Source organism: Neoarius graeffei, chromosome 24 (genome assembly GCF_027579695.1).
Source record: "Neoarius graeffei isolate fNeoGra1 chromosome 24, fNeoGra1.pri, whole genome shotgun sequence".
Lineage (NCBI taxonomy): Eukaryota > Metazoa > Chordata > Actinopteri > Siluriformes > Ariidae > Neoarius > Neoarius graeffei.
In genome coordinates this window covers 7,882,561-7,898,249 of record NC_083592.1, presented here as the reverse complement: position 1 = coordinate 7,898,249, position 15,689 = coordinate 7,882,561, and positions in this window count along the sequence as shown.

The window sequence follows — 15,689 nt, the reverse complement described above, 5'->3', positions numbered from 1 at the left end:
ACAGTTTTCCTCCATTGGTTTTGCTCATTTCTTGAAACTGAAATGACATTCTTATAACTATAAGATCATTTGGCCAGTCTTACAGTTCTGCGCAACATTCCAGATAACAAGCAAAATGTCACGTCTCCCTACTATATGATGACTTACACTACAAAATCATGCTGACGTGTTGGAGAGAACAACCATTAGACTGACAATTGACTATAGTTCAGATAAACAAGATCTATTCATTTGAAATGCGATGAAAGCAATGAGAAATGCCATTCTCTTGTGAACAATTGCAAGTTGGTTTGGGAAATTGTCCGTGTTGCTTTGAGAATGTTTCAAGAAATGAGCCAAACTAATGGAGAAAAACTGTAACATAAATAACCACTAAAACAGTGATGACAATAAATTAGGTATAAGACTATCTGAATTTAATGTATAATGTATGCCCTGGATAATAAACTCATCCAGGGTGAACTATTCAATGTGTGAATTTTAAGAACAACAAGGTGAATACCATTAACGGCAACTTCATAACTGAAGTGAATTAAAGTAGTTAGCACAGCTGCCCATTATTGCTGCATTAGGCCCAGCATTTGTCAATTCTTGTATTGCTGAAAGTGCATAATACGGGAATGAAGAAGTTGTTTACTTCATCTTTGGGCTTTTATAAAGGCATTGTCTTGCATATCTTGCTGAGTTATCTACAGTGTTGTGGTTTTAAGATACCTTTTCCTCCTTCAGACGCTGTATGCTTTCGGTTGGGACACCACGCTGTTCAAGGAAATCAGACAATGTGATGATGGCTTCTGGCAAAGCTGTGAAGTAGATAATATCATGATCATTAAGCTTAAGAAATACTAAGTCTATGCAGCCTTATAATTAGAACACCAAAAACTAGCTCCAATGAAATACACCGGTCTTGAATCAATTCACCAATTTAAATTGAATTTAAAATAATATTAACTGATAACTTGTTGCAACATTGGCACATAGGTACGACAACACAGGAACATGGTAAATGCAACTGAAATAGATTTGCAGTGCTGTACCGCAGCATTAGGCCCCGGTCACACCGCCCGAACTTTGCTGGAGCGTTCCTTGAACGGTAGGGAGGGGGGGCCGAATTTCGACAACGCTCGTCACCGCGCACAAAATGGGAAAAAAATCGAAAACACGGGCGTTGGCTTAGCGGTGCACCGCTGAAGCCGGCGTTGCTTTAGTGTTGGTTTAACGGTAGCGAGCGTTGGTTTAGCGGTGACGCGAGCGTTGGTATAGCGGCGTTCTGCGCATGCGGGCTTTGGCTCGGCGGGGGTATAAAGTTGGTTTAGCGGCATACCGCTTGTGACTATGGAGCTGAACGGATTGTTTTGATACAAGTTCTGATAGATTTTTGATAGAAGCTCCACCATCAGCTCCACTGTTGTCTGTATAGCTTTTTCCCTTTTTTCACTGTTGTTTAGTTGATCTTATTATCATATTTCTATCTATAAAAACGTTTATTAATATTATTATTCATATTACTTTATAGGGCGGCACGGTGGTGTAGTGGTTAGCGCTGTTGCCTCACAGCAAGAAGGTCCTGGGTTCGAGCCCCGGGGCCGGCGAGGGCCTTTCTGTGTGGAGTTTGCATGTTCTCCCCGTGTCCGCGTGGGTTTCCTCCGGGTGCTCCGGTTTCCCCCACAGTCCAAAGACATGCAGGTTAGGTTGACTGGTGACTCTAAATTGACCGTAGGTGTGAATGTGAGTGTGAATAGTTGTCTGTGTCTATGTGTCAGCCCTGTGATGACCTGGCGACTTGTCCAGGGTGTACCCCGCCTTTCGCCCGTAGTCAGCTGGGATAGGCTCCAGCTTGCCTGCGACCCTGTAGAAGGATAAAGCGGCTAGAGATAATGAGATGAGATGAGATATTACTTTATATTTTTTTATTATCATTCATATTACTTTATTTTTTGTTTATTGTCTGCTGTCAGTTTATTTCTATTTTTATTATGTTTTTGCTGTCTTTTTCTTTTTCTTAATGTTATTATTTGTCATTTTATTATCTTTATCATTATCTAATTATCATTTAATATTTACTATCAATATATACATTTTACTTTATAATTGTTATCCATAGGTACTAGTCATACTTTTTAAAATCAAATTTTATAATCAAATTCCAGTCTAGTCTATATAATACATTTTCATTGTCTACTAGTCTAGTTAATTTAAGTCAATTTATTATTATTATTATTATTATTATTATTATTATTATTATTATATTATTGTGGTTGTTATTATTATTTTAACCTTTACATAGTACAGTGAGTCAATATTAAGTCTAATCATAACGTTGCCATTGCTGTTTTACGTGTTTTAATGGGACCACAATGGAAATAAGTGCTTGCGCTTTCTTGTGTAATCCTGATTTTAATGTATTTTGTATTTCATTTTACATTATGATCGAATAAAATAAAATCAAAATCAGCTTGTCATACAGTCCATGTTCAGGCCTTCTCAGTATCCACTGTCTGACCCACACAACTCTGTCTCTCCTTCTTCTCTCTCTTCTCCTTCTGTCAACAGCTTGTTGCAATCTGAGGAGATTCTGATTCTGCTGCTGGACTAGTGCACCAATCATAGCAAGTCTCTCAGCATCCATGGTGATACAGTTTTACTGTAACTTTGAGCAAATTCGATATAGATGAGGTCTGAACTCAACGGCAGCTCGATTCCAAATGAGCTTCTGGTCCATTTCTCCCCGTATTTATAGCCAAATTCTGGTCCCGCTCCGACACCTCTATACCAACGCCAAACCAAAGTTCATCGCCGCCATGGATAGCTGCTTCAACGCCCGACACCGTTCCAGCAACCCCGTGTCCGCTCGTAAAATGTTTACAACCGCTCCACCGAAGTTTGTGCAACATTTAATCGCCGCCCGGGCAATGCTGGAGAAGCAGCGGTGGTCCAGCGTTCAAGATTTCTGCGTTGTCCTAGCGGACCCAAGCGTCCACGAACTTGCATCTAGCGGTGCCAAACTTTGACTGGGCGTTGGCAGAGCAGGGGTGAACTTTGCCGGGGCGGAAAATTGCCCCCTCCTCACCGCTCGCAATATTTTGTGCAGCTCAAAACTTTCGGAGCGGTAGGAGGGCCCCTCGAGAAACATCAGTGGTGGCCGAGCGTATACGGCGTTGCTTTAACGGGGGCCAACTTTTGTTAAACGGTGGTGAACGGTTACGAGCGGTGATGAATTTTTTTCACCGCTCCAGGAACGCTCCAGCAAAGTTCGGGCGGTGTGACCGGGGCCTTACATAAATTAAAAAAATAAAATGAAACACAGCAGTTTGTCGTTTCAAATATGTTTAATACTCATCACCACTACGTGGCAGACCTGTTCTTTTTCATTCAGTCCCAGTTCAGAGGCAGTTTTTTTCTTTATTGGTTTACATTTGTCAAATCAGAACTGAAATTCTCAAAAGTTCTTGTTCAATCAACAAACTGCAAATGCTGTCGCCATCCATGCAAATGATTGTGTACAATTTTCAGTTTCTTTGTACATTATCAGTTGCTTTTGCCATGTAGGCTAAATCAAAATCCTTTGTTATTGAATCTATGAAATAGTCTCGACCCCCAAAACATTTACGCCCTATTCATTACCAAATCAGAGCAGAAAAAAATGTAATAGCTCATATGGACAGTATCGCGGTGTAAATACATACATAGATAGCTTACATGTTATGTATGTTTGTGCTATTCATTTCAATGAGACTCTGCTCACAGCACGCTCGACCCTGCGTGGAAAAATAGACTCGGTTTTTGAGTGGTGTTCACAGGGCTTGTCTGTGTGAAAGGACTAATCTGTTAGCATGCATTCCTAAATTTTCAGGACAGAGTCCGGACAATTTTGCGTCTGATCCGTACACGCGGAGAATGTCGGTGTTGAGCCATTATGGGGCTTGAGAAAGTAGGCTAGCCCTGCGTGCACATTTACTGACCACGCCGAAGAATTCTGTTGTACCGATAGGCTACGGTAGCAATGTAGCTGCATTTGGCTTCTTTCTTTGTGAGAATTAGCCTAATTAGCTCGAAATGTTTCCACACGCCACAGTTAGTGTTTCGAGCTGTGCCACTCGACTCGTAGCAATAAATTGGCCATTTAATCTCTTCGAGCAAAGATTTTCTAGGTTCTAACTGACTCGAGCCGACGAATTAGCCTGGCTGACAAACACAGGTGTTGAACTGGTTACCACTATCAGACATCATAACTAACACTGAGTGGCAAATTTGGCATTCTGTACGTAGACAGCCATATAAACTTATTAAATAATTAAATAAATTAACTTACCTTGTGCAGCCATGGGTCTGCACCTCTTCCCAGGCATTGTCTTTTGCAGTGCATTTGTGACCCACCCCCACGACGTGTCTCCGGGTCTCTACTGATGTGACTCCACTTGCTCTCTGGTAGATTTGTGACTTCGAGTTTTTTTTCTTGAAAATTTCGAGTTTTTTTTCTCGAAAATTTCTACTTTTTTTCTTCAAATTTCCGACTTTTAATCTCAGAATTTTGAAAAAAATATTTTCTCCAAGTGGCCCTAATACGCTTCCGTACATTCTCTCTCTTCTCTCTTTCACACACTCATTTTATTTGTTCTTTCATTTGTTGTTTTTTCTCTTTTTTCTTCCTCAGTGTCATAGTCTCGCTTTCTTCTTTTTCACTTTCAAACTTTTCTTTCTTTCTTTCTTTCTTTTGTAGCGGGTGGGGTTGCCTCTTGCTCCGCAGTTTCCTTGGGATCTGGCTGCATTGGGAGGGGCCAGTCCAATTAATCAATGGCGTGCGTCACGAGCCTATTTATGGTAGAGTGATTTTGAACTCTGGAGGCGTGACGACCCCCCCCCCCTTGCTGTTTCCTGTCACACCCCTTCCCGTTTACCTGTGGCCGGTAAGCACGCTTGTTTGGAACTCTGTCACTCTGGCTAACTTTCGTTTGGTTTATTTGTGACCGGCTCTGGTTGTTTTTCAGTGTATCCACTGTTTGGCTTTCCCCCAGTCTTGTCCAGCTGTGCATTTTGTGTGCAGTGACTTCCGAATATTCTCTTGGCATTTGTATTAAGTGCAGATGACCCATGGAATTTTGTGAGCCTCGCTGGGATTAGGCGAGAAGTTTTGGATCGTGTGGTATGTGCCCCTCCCCCTTGAATTCCTACTACTCTGAGTTTATTAAGCGTGGCGTTAATTGAGTATTTTGCGTGTTTTTTTTTTAGGTGTTGCCGGTTTTGGTCTGGGTTTGCTGCTGTTCTTGCCAGCGGATTTCTACTAAGTGCTGTTTTCTCTGATTGGTGCAGCTGCCTGCATGAGGAGGGCTGCGAAACCACCACAGCCCTTTAACACTAGTTTTAACTGTTGTAGGGTGTGCCTGATCATCATTCATTTATAATCAATGTGTGTGTTTGGAGTGTGGTATGAGGGATATTTTCTTTTCTGTTAAATTGGGTATTTTTGTTTATTTGTTTTAGTCCTGCTCAGGCTTCACCTGCTGGCAGGAGGCTCTTTTTCTATAGCTGTGGATAGCCAGTGGGCTATCTTATTGGGCCTGATTTATGTCAATGCCTTTTTATTTATTTTTTTATTCTATTTTGTTTATTTGGTTTAATGCTCACGAGAGCTTATTTTATGTGAATTTGTGTGGGGCTAGTAACCACGTCTGCCAACCTTTTCTGTCGCGGCAAGCAGCCTTTGGTTGCCAATTGTATGCCAGTACTGGTGGGAGGCTATTGCAAGCTGTGGATCATCAGTGGTCCACGTAGTTCCCCTCCCTTAGTTTACATCGTGTGTGGTTGTGCATTTTAATTGGTTAGTTTGTGATCTAGCTGTGTTATTTCTTTGTTTGATTTTCTCTTTTTATACCTTTTTTTTCTGTTTATTTACTTTTCAGGTACTGTGTGCCCAAGGCGGGGTGGCAGCTGATTCCTTAGGTGGTGGTGTTTTCCTATTGTCGTGTGTGTGTGTTCATGTGTGCCTGTGTGGAATTCTCCTTTTATGTTTTTTTTATTTTATTTGATTTATTTTGATTTGGTTTGTAGTGAGTGTGACACGTGGGCTTGCACGGTGTGCCTCTTTGGATCTTTTCTCCGTCTCCTGGTATCTTGCCCCCTGCTGGTAGGCCTCGGCCCTGTTAATATTGATTTTTCCCTTACCCTTGCCCCACATGCATGTTGGTTAGTCCTTTGGAGTGTGAATGAAAGTGATTGTGAAGTAAAGGAAAGAATTATTTTGTAAACATTGTAACAAAATAAAATAGCCTTTTTGTATTTTCATAACTTTGGTCTCTGGTGTCTTTAGTCAAACGAACCTTGCGTGTCAACATAGTGAAGTGTTTTCTGGTTAATATTCCTGGGGTGAAAGTCCCCTGGTGGCGTAGTCAGTAATTGCTCTTTGGCTCTGTTTAAGGTCCAATTTAGTCAACGCGTCGCTTTTCTCCCCAAGGCCACACCTTTCTTTCTTTCTATTTATTTATTTTTTATTATTCCTTTTTATTTTCTTCATTTCCTCTGTGTGTGTGTGTGTGTGTGTGTGAGAGAGAGAGAGAGAGAGAGAGAGAGAGAGAGAGAGAGAGAATAGCCTCAGTGTAATATGACACTCTGGCCAAATGCTGTCAGGGTTTTTTACACACACACATGCGGACAGATAGAGAAAGATTGAGAGACATACAGATAGAGGCAGGCGGGCGGGCGTACATGTAAAGCCTCAGCTGCGCATGCCGCTTGGCAACGCGCACCCTCGCTACGTGCGCTAGGTGAAGGATCGGTCAGTGGAGAGCTCAGCTAAGCTCAGCATGTTTAATTCCCCAAGCCAATGACAAGAACTTTCTTGAGAAATAACGCGAACATCTGCATCATGCGGGATTTGCGGGCGGGAGCGGGACAAAATATGGCGGGCGGGAGCGGGACTGAAAATCATAATTCTTTGCGGGAGCGGGACTGAAAATTCTGTCCCGCGCAGACCTCTACGGAAAACCCAGAGTTTCCCTCATTTCAGGGTTTACAGACTCAGAGTTTTCACTAAACCTGCTTTGTGAAACGGACCTCAGCTTTTTATCAATGAATAAATGCTCTCACATCCCACCAGATATTGTGTTGCACCGCGTTTCTTTTGGGAGTTTTTTTTTAATACAATATCAGAGATGCTTGAGTAGGCAACAGTAGCCTATGCAGGCCGATCAGAAAAGTGTGCCTCGATCTGAAACGGCTTTTACCCATTTAAAAAAATAGTTTCATACATGGTCTTCTAGCCTGAGAGGGGAGTAAATTTGCAGTAGGCTGTAGGTCCCGAGCCAGAATCGAACTACGTACTGCACTATCATGAGGCATGCAGTGTAACCCCCGGGCTACCAAAGCGCATATAGTCCCTGCCGTTTTCCCTTCACATACCGTACATAAATCACCTGTCAGATCTGTTGAATTAATTTTTAATTATATTGACATTGCGCTGTAACCGATGAGTAATTTCATTTCTATTAGGATTTCCCAGTGTGATTGGCAGCTGCAGCAGTGTTCCGCTTCTTTCAGAAAACATATTCAAACTCGCTGTATGAGCGCATTAAAATCTTATGGCTTTTTAACTCACGGTGAAACTCCTCCGGGTTGAATTAACTAACTGAAATCAGCTGTTCTCAGCGTTTGATAAACCTGCTTTGTGAAATGGACAATCACTACTCCTCCCCATGGAAAAATGAGGGATAGCAGCTGGTTTTCACACAAGCTGCTTAGGGGCGTCACCAGTCAGGACTGCATTGACTACGTCATTGTGTCTGCCAATCGGCAGACAGTCAAGAACCAGTCAGGGGACGGCCAAGGGCCTGCAGAGGGCCAGTCACGGAAACGTGGAACAAATTCAATGGCTGTTATGGTAGACTCAAGTCTGTCCTCACCATGGGTTTCTGGAAAAACAATGTCCGTATACGCATACAGACACCACCCATGGTAGCATTCCATGATGACAGCCCCTCTGTCTACTTTATTCCCAACCTAGAGATGTGCACCTCCACTAAAGACATCCACTGGGTCTGCCCAAGCAACCCATTCATTAGAGACACTACAGATCGCCTGTGTGGTTTGAGGGCAAAAGCACCCAAACAAAAGTGTGTAGGTCAAATGTCCGCAAAGGACGAGGATATGGAAACTAGAGTAGAGAGAGCTGGTAATTGGTGGGTTGTTAACACTCCAAAAACTGAAGTCTTGATGTCATACGATCAGCACGACACAGCCGCCAGAATGAAAATCCCAAACCAAACGGTGTTCCTTAGTGTACCACAGGGAGCCACCATTCACGTAGGTGATATCACCCTACACCATCTTAGTACTGACAGGTACGATTCTGAGATTGAAATGATAGATGCATTTCAAGGTTATGATCTTGAGATCAATAACACCCTCCAACAGCAACTACTGGTTGAAGGGACCAAAACGGTGAAATTTAGTTTAGGCCAGACTGGAATTTCGACTATGGTCTCCCGATACCAGTTCAGAGAGTCATCTGATCTAGGATCTACTATAAGTCTGATTGCTTTGGGACTTCTCCTCAGTGGCTGGGTCTTAACCGCTGGCATCGCATACATGCTACACAAATGCATAAGAACACTACACACCAAGCTGGATAAGATAGTCTGCATCCCTGACAGCTTTAGCTGCAGTAGCACATGCTTTCTGGCCAGACCACCCACTGCTATTACCTTTCCAGAAGATTAGGCTTACTAACCCAAGCACTAATACTTCTTTTCTTTCCCTCATTCCTTCTCTTTTCTTGTTTTCATGCATAAGAAATGAAGTAACTATGTAGTGTTAAATGGTTTTTTTAATGTTTTTTTTTTACAGATGTGATTTTGACCTAGTTAGAGTGATTATATGCCCAAATGCTTACAGCCTGATATTGGCCCAAATGCCTATGCCTCCAACTGTTTTACTAGGACTCATGAGTTTACACAGGTTTCACAGGACACCATGGACTGTACAGAGGATGCTACCTCAAGGACTATGGACATGTGGACTGTACTGTACTGTGCTCTCAGTGCTACGACTCCGTCATACCCCGAGACCAAAAGGGGGAATGTAGGTACAGCCACCATCCCATCTAGAACTACAAATCCCATCAACTAACTTCCGCGATGACCTACGTCACGCCTAGGCAGGATTACCTACGTCACATCCCCCCGACTCCATAAGTGACTCAGTCATCCTACATTCTTCCTTTTTCGTGCTGTGGACTTTGCGTCATACAGACATAAAGAGACACCCGCTCATCAGAACATCCAAGATCAAGACGTCTGCCTTGCAAAAAAAAAAAAGGACTCGGCGCGCTTTCGTATATACCACTGGCCACGGTAAAAATACCTAAGTTGCGCCGTCTCACTCAATTGAGTTACGACCGGTCTTTTATTTGTTTATTATAAGTAATGTTACGACTGCAGCCCAAGCAGTTAATTAAAAGTTAGAAGCGACCGGATTCCTTCTGACTTAATCGCTGTGCACATTATTGATCAGAGACTCTTCCTCACGAACGACAAAGCTTCGGATCAAGAATTCTCTGCTTTTTACAGAAGCCTGCACGAGCTCTGTGAAACTCCATGAAACTTCAGGACATCTCTGCATATCCTGCATAGAGATATCGATTACTGGAAGTAAGACTGGCATTTGGGCAAATTAGTCTTAGGAATTAGCTTTATGAAGTAGTGTGAATTTAAACTCAAACTGTTTGTGCATACTGATCATTGTGTTTTACATTGCTCTTTCTCCGTTGTTTCAAAAAGAAGTTGTTGCATGCTCTCCTCTATCCTCACTAACATCCTTTAATTTCATTATTACACACATGTTGACCAAGATTTCAGTGGATTAGCAACCACGACGAATTTCTTTGTCTCAAGAAGACCATGAGGTGATTCTCCCTTCCCCCTCAACACCTTAGATAACATTCCAATCCCTGAAACACACACACACACTCTTGCTCTCCCTCTCACAGACACACGCGCGTGCGCGCACACGCACACACACACATAATACCTCACTGTTTTGCTGCTGACCTTATTGAATGTATTCAACTGCTAAATTACCCATTTAGTATCACTGTTATAATAAATTCAATTATTCTGTTAAACTGTGTCTGTTGTTTGCTACTGTATTCTTGAAGTCACATAATCTCAAAGAACTCCAAAATTGCCTTCACCCAAGTGTATATGAGTGCTATTGGCTGTAGTGTCTATGTAATACGGTAATACATTATTGCTGCATCAGTAGTGATCATAATAATTTGGAATATACCATAATTTAGCTGTTTGATAATTTATTATTAAACACCAAAATTAATGGTATTATTAATAAGTCTGGAGAAGTCATGGCCTAATGGTTAGAGAAACAGCTTTGGGACCAAAAGGTTGCTGGTTTGATTCCCCAGACTAGCAGGATTGACTTAAGTGCCCTTGAGCAAGGCACCTAACCCCCAACCGCTCTGGCAAGAGTGGTGGCGTACCTTGTGTCTGATTAGCCAAAGAAAAACTGATGATGTGATCATCAGTTCGGGCATTGAACCCGACCAACTGAACAGAATGAGTCTGATTTAATGAGACTGATCACTTAAGACCAATTGCACCCACACGATACCTAAAAAGACAAAAACATAAAATTCTGACCTGTTTCCACACATGCTGTTAAAATTTTAGGTCAATTGAACGAGAATTGGCAAAGTTATTAGATTGTGAAATGATATCAGATTTTTTGAAATACCCCGTATATATTTACAGCTTAATTGTGTAAACTGATCTGTAGAGTGTGTAAAACCAGCTCCATCATCACTAATAACGGTCTGTCCATAATCTGTCTTTCAGGCAGAAAACATGATCCAGTCAAACCCTGTAAGTGAACTTCCAATAGTTGGTGTAGAATATTGGGTTATTCCCTTTTAATGTTTTTTTTTCCCTACTTTTTCATGGAATTGCTATTTGTTTGTTTGTAACAGCTGCTGAAGATTCTCCAGTAATCACAGTGAGCGGTGTGAGGGATCTCCTGCCAGAGAGAAGTGTTCTCCTGAAGAATAATGTGTTTAAGTGATTTTATACGGTACATGTGTGTTTCAGTACAAATCTCTACTGCATCAGTAATGCATTACCCACTGAATATCAGCTATGATGTATTATAGCAGGGCTTGAGACGGTACATCTCATCTCATTATCTCTAGTTGCTGTATCCTGTCCTACAGGGTCGCAGGCAAGCTGGAGCCTATCCCAGCTGACTACGGGCGAAAGGCTGTGAGGCGACAGCGCTAACCACTACACCACCGTGCCGCCCCATTTTAAATCTATTTGGTATTATTACTATCTATTTGGTAGTTTGGTAAGATAAACTAATTTTCATTAATTGAAATGCAATAATTTACCCCAAAAAAATTAAAACGAATAAAAGTAATGATTGCTCAAAAAAAATAATTGTTTCAAGGCAGCAGACATCGTATCGATTCATTGGGCAGGTGTTGCGTCCCAAAATTCTGTGTAGCAATCACTGACAACCATAAGATGGCGATATAGTGTGTGTCAGGACTAAAATTGGGAAAATTGAAACCATAATAAACTAAAAAGAAATCGAAATGAGTCCATGAAATAAAAACTAAACTGAAAGCAACGAAACTAACAAACTAAACAGAATTTCAGATTAAATACAAACTTATCGAAATGAATTTGAAAATGGAAAACTCTTATAACCTCGTGTGTAAACTCTGGTAGTCACTGATTCTTTTGTAGCAGTACCTCACAAACTGCCATGTCCGTATTACTGCTGTACTGAACGTTGAACACCACACACACACCAGCTAACCTTTTCCTTTACTGAACAAAATACAGTGTTCAGAACAACAGTCAGTAAATGGCCAACAGTGACGTCCCAAAACATGCCAGTAAATGAATGGTGTGAATGGTTGTCTATGTGTCAGCCCTGTGATGACCTGGTGACTTGTTCAGGGTGTACCCCGCCTTTCGCCCGTAGTCAGCTGGGATAGGCTCCAGCTTGCCTGCGATGTTACGGAGGTAACAGGGGCGTAGCTTGGGTATTGTGACAGGGGGGGCGGTAGATGTTTCAGAGGCCCCCCTACCCATATCCTAGGCTATAGCCTAATAAAATACCGGCGATAAAGGCATTTTTACAATTTCGAAAATGCGACCATAATCTTCAGCAACAGACTCACGCATGACAATAAGTCCAAACTAACAGGCTTTAATTTTATTTCACATCAATTATAAATCATACAGCTCGCTCTGGGTGATTATATCATTCGAACTCTGCAGCACTGCGTAGCGCACTGGAACTGCGCATTGCAAACAAGTACAAACCAGTGGCAAAATATCATTTTCCACAGTGCTAGTACCAGCACATCCGCCTGTCTCGTTCACCTCTGGTGTAGCATCAACCGTAGCCTGGCGAAAATATCTCGTCAGTGGAGCACAGCTAGAAGTCACAGCATCTCTCCTCTGTTGCTCCTCTAATCTTTCTCTCCTTTTACGTGCGCCGGATTTAAACCGCCTCATACTTGTTTTAACACTAAGAAAACCGTACCATCACCACACCACAACTCAGCTAGCAGATTAATTCTTTGTTTGAGTAACCATAGCATTAGAATCCTGACCAGAATGGACCACTGCGCAGGGGCAACTTCAGAATCTGGAGGGTACGCATAAACAAGCCATAAGCCTATGTCAGTGCCAGTAGGCCTAGTGTGTCTTACCTTGATATAAGCTGTCCCGTCACAGAAAATAGAATAATTATATAACCATATTCCATGTTATGTGTAGACGCCACCGGCGCAGGCACATAGTGTAAATAAAGTTTGACCAGCACGTCCGGTGATTGGCAGGGGCCCCCCCCTAGTGGTGAGGCCCTGGGTTTTTGGCGCCGATGCCCCCCCCCAAACTACGCTACAGGGAGGTAACATCAGCTGATTACAAAAGCACGTCACACACCAACATCCGGGTGACCCTCTGATGAAGACGGAAGTTACACCGTCGAAACATGTCAGGTAAAGGAAAAAACTTTTACATGTCTGTAACAAAAGAAAACTAATGACTTGATTTAATAAGAAGACATAATAAACGTGACACATCTATGCCAGTAAATGGTGTGTGTTGTACTGGAGTCCAGTAAATGCACTTTACAGATGCAGTAAATTGTACTTGAAGTCTATATTTAGTTCTCTCTGTATAGCATATTTTAAATTTTTTTATGACAGATTTTGAATGCTTTTTTGTGATGTGACTGACTGACTGAAATGTGAAAAAAATAAAGCGACCTTGCACAGATTACATAACTGTTTATCTTAATGAAGGATCGTTTACTGATCTGTGAAAAATTAAATCAGAATCAGGTTTATTATCCAGTACGTTCTCACACCAAAGCAAATTCCTTGGATGTTTGATGCATGAAAAATCTCATCTCATTATCTCTAGCCGCTTTATCCTGTTCTACAGGGTCGCAGGCGAGCTGGAGCCTATCCCAGCTGACTACGGGCGAAAGGCGGGGTACACCCTGGACAAGTCGCCAGGTCATCACAGGGCTGAGACATAGACACAGACAACCATTCACACTCACATTCACACCTACGGTCGATTTTAGAGTCACCAGTTAACCTAACCTGCATGTCTTTGGACTGTGGGGGAAACCGGAGCACCCGGAGGAAACCCACGTGGACACGGGGAGAACATACAAACTCCGCACAGAAAGGCCCTCGCCGGCCACGGGGCTCAAACCCGGACCTTCTTGCTGTGAGGCGACAGCGCTAACCACTACACCACCGTGCCGCCCTGCATGAAAAATTAAGATAAAAAATATTTAAGTAAAGAGACAAAAGAAGAAATATAAATGGATTAAAAAATATGAAGAATTATAAAATATACATTTAGAAAATAAACATTTATAGAGTTGGCACGGTGGTGTAGATGTTAGCACTGTTGCCTCACAGCAAGAAGGTTCTGGTTTCTAACCCAGCAGTTGACATGAGCCTGACATGAGTGTGGAGTTTGCATGTTCTCCCCGTGTGTACATCGGTTTCCTCCACAGTCCAAAGACGTGCAGGTTAGGCTAATTGGTGGTTCCAAATTGACTGTAGGTGTGGATGGTTGTTTATCTCAATGCGTCAGCCCTATGATTATCTGGCAACTTGTCCAGGGTGAACCCCGCCTCTCGCCCATAGTCAGCTGGGATAGGCTCCAGCTTGCCTGCAACGCTGCACAGGATAAGCGGCTACACATGATGGATGGATAAACATTTTAGAGTCTGTGCACTGGATTATTTCAGTGAATAAGCTCTACACTGTGAGCCAGAATGTCCAATAAAAAGTCACAGAATGAAGATGGTGTGTTGTGTCATGAAATGTGCAAACTGCAATCCAGAGGGAAAGTGTGTTAATGTGACGCAGTGTGAGTGGGTGGGAGGGTGGTCAGAGTCAGTGGCGTCTTGGCCCTTATTGATGAGGCAGCTGCAGTGGGGAAAAATCTGACGTTAAGGTGTGCAGTTTTGGTTCTAATGGACTGCAGCCTCCTACCAGAGGGAAGTGATTCAAACAGCTTGTGTCTGGAGTGGAAGGGGACGGCCACAATCCTTTCTGCTCTCCTCAGGATCCTGGACTCAGCAAGGTCCTGAAGAGATGGAAGGTTGCAGTCGATCAATTTCTCAGCAAAGCGAATGATGCGTTGCAGTCTGCCCTCGTCCCTGGCAGTGGCAGCAGCATAGCAGACAGAGATGGAGGAGACGAGGATGGACTCGATGATCTCGGTTGTTAAAAAGTGCACCCTCATTGTCCTTGGCAGAGTGAACTTCAACTGCAACAGGAAGAACATCCTCTGCTGTGCTTTCTTGGTGAGAGAACTGATGTTCATCTCCCACTTGAGGTCCTGAGTGATTATAGTGCCCAGGAAGCAGACATTCTCCACAGAGGTCACTGGGGAGTCGAACAGGGTGATGGGGGGGTTATGGCAGAGCTCCTGCTCAAGTCCACAATCCTCTCATCCAATGTCTTTAGAGCATTAAGATCCAAGTTCTGCTTGCACCAGGACACCAGATGGTCAATCTCCCACCTGTAGGCAGACTCCTCATCAGAGATGAGTCCAGTGAGGGTGATGTAATCTGAGAACTTCAGGAGCTTGACCGACTGATGACTGGAGGTGTAACTATTGGTGTACAGGGAGAATAGTAGAGGAGCGAAGACGCAGCCTTGGGGGGGATTCAGTGCTGATGGTCTGGGAGTCAGAGACATGTTTCCCCAGCTTCACATGCTGCTTCCTGTCAGACAGGACGTGGGTGATCCACCTGCAGGTGGAGTCAGGCATGCCCAGCTGAGAGCTTGTCCTGCAGAAGAGCCAGGATGATGGTGTTGAAGGCAGAACTAAAATCCACAAACAAGATCCTAGCATAGGTTCCTGGGGAGTCCAGGTGCTGGAGGATCAAATGCAGAACCATGTTGACAGCATCATCTACAGACCTGATGGCTCTGAAGGCAAACTGCAAGGGGTCCAGGAGCAGGTTAGTGATGTGTATATAAGATGAGAAAGCACAAGGTGCTCAAATGACTTCATCAGCATAGAGGTCATGGTGATGGGTGTGTAGTCATTAAGTCCTGTGATCCTTGGTTTTATTTTGGGGATGGGGATAATGATGAAGCAGGCTGGAACATGGCATGTCTCCAGTGAAGTGTT